At 47.9% G+C, this 2011-nt stretch overlaps 1 long non-coding RNA gene across 1 annotated transcript; it reads left to right on the top strand.

Moving 5' to 3' along the window:
- Positions 1–931: 931 nt before the first annotated feature.
- On the top strand, positions 932–1369 carry LOC142771414 (uncharacterized). Its single transcript, XR_012885904.1, has 2 exons — positions 932–1143; positions 1263–1369. It is a non-coding gene; the product is annotated as an uncharacterized LOC142771414 (long non-coding RNA).
- The last annotated feature ends 642 nt before the right edge of the window (positions 1370–2011 follow it).

Genomic DNA, 2011 nt, shown 5'->3' with positions numbered 1-2011 from the left:
TTGTAAATTAGTGTTGGCCGCAGAATAGTTTTATCTCCTAGACCACGTGCAGCGAATAAAAGAAGCGTCATGTGCGGGTGCTATGAACTTCACCCTCACATCACACACTTTAACGACAGGCTATTTGTTTTCTCCTTTACCCCCTTTATGAATTGACGTTTGCAAGAAACGTTTAGTTGAAGTTAAGCGTTTGCGTTGCGTGTCCTGTGTAATATTTGCGGCGCTTCCTGCCAAGATGAATTCATACCAACTGGCCCGATACACTTGTTTATTGAGGAATAAGCAGTCTTAAAACAGTGCCAACGGATATGAAATCAACATTTTTGACCGGATAACGAACTGCTATTCCGTGTTCCTTATTCCGTTTTGACCGCCATTGGCGCTCCCACATTGGTCGTTCAAACTGTCAGTCAAGGGACGAGCCGAAAGCCCAAATTGTGGTAACGTCGAAATAGCAAGCAAGCGATCATTATGCAAAAACAAACGCTCTCTGATTGGTCGTTCAACCTGTCAATCAAGTGACGATTCGAAAGCTCAAATTGTGGTAACGTAAAAATGACAAGTATGCGCGCATTATGAAAAAAAGAAACAAACAGAATCGGTTCTGCGCTACGGCATAACAGCCAGCCAGTGGGCCCGTCGCAAATGGAATAGAAAGAATGGCGGTGCCGGCTGAGCCAGCGACCTTCGCTGTTACGTTTAGCTACATGAATGCGGCCTACAACAAGTACCGGAGGGATGTTGAGGTTACTTTTGGCATGCCAGACGAACAGTTTGGGCGCCACTTTCACCTGAGTAAAGCAATGGTGTTGTGATTGGGCGAGCGCCAAACGTGTGGCCTTCGCGTTGCTTCGCCACCGGATTCTTCCAGTCGTCGGTGAGAGGCGAGGAGAGCGTCGCGGTGATGCAGGCCGCTGTCAGCATTTGTGTTTGACGTGTGGCTCGAGCGACCGTCAACGCCGGCACCCGCAACAACTGGGTACACTTCCCGAAAACGGCGGAGCCATGAAGGAGGAATTCCTTTGGCTTGGACCCCTACCCGGCTTGATCGGATGCGTTGACGGCAGCTTCGTCGCATTGAGGAGTGAGCACAGGGGGTCCTTCTAGTGCCGCGAAGGTTATTTTTCCCTCAATGTCATGTTCGTAAGTAGCGGTGTTCTCATTTTCTCGTGCGCATTTTTTTGCTTATCCAGTGAGACGTGGCTAATATTGCTATTGTTTTCCCCAAATTTGCGTCGCGGAATTGCTGATCCTCGCCGTAGACCCACTGTGACCGGGATCGGATGACGACAGCCACGTCTGCGTCGGACCATGAATCTGACTGGCAAGCACCTTCTCAGTGAGAAGTGAATATATACTCTTCCTTTTACGTGTGATGCCACTTTTTTGTACATAAAAATTTCTTCGCGGTATCGATAAATCTTCAGAGCACTGACATTTAAGTGACGTTATGTCGCATGCTACCGGTGCACAATCTCTCAGTTGGGGCGTAACTGGTGCAGTATTTTCAAACGACGCGTTATGTCATGACAACCTCACCGTAGTAGCCATGTTTTGCATAATACGGGGTCAATGTCAGGCTTTTCAGATACTGCGGATTAAGTTTTTTGTATCCTAGGGTCAACAAGCCTCAAGAGATCTTGGTCATTTTGGCAGTATTTACAACACAATTCATATTTCTGCACGTGACAATGGCTACCCCCTCAAGCCTTGGCTTGTGATCCTGGTGAAAGGTCTTCCTCACATAGGTAGTGCAGAAGTCAAGCACAACTCTGCGCATGCTTCATTGCGTTCCATATTGGAGCATTGTAGTGGGCTACTGAAGTTCCGTTTTCACTGCATTCAGCGGCACCATACCCCATTTCTCACCGGAACGTTCTTGCAGTATTGTTGCTGCATGTGCACTGTTGCACATCCATTCTTTTGAAGGTGCCATAGGCTTTGACAGTCTCAGTGATGACAGTGGTGACTAGAACAGCGAGCATGGTAGCTCTCTCAACGATGACTTCCA

Source organism: Rhipicephalus microplus, chromosome 9, assembly GCF_043290135.1.
Source record: "Rhipicephalus microplus isolate Deutch F79 chromosome 9, USDA_Rmic, whole genome shotgun sequence".
NCBI classification, from domain to species: domain Eukaryota; kingdom Metazoa; phylum Arthropoda; class Arachnida; order Ixodida; family Ixodidae; genus Rhipicephalus; species Rhipicephalus microplus.
The sequence above is the reverse complement of the archived record's forward strand: the minus strand, read 5'-3'. Positions and strand labels throughout refer to the sequence as shown.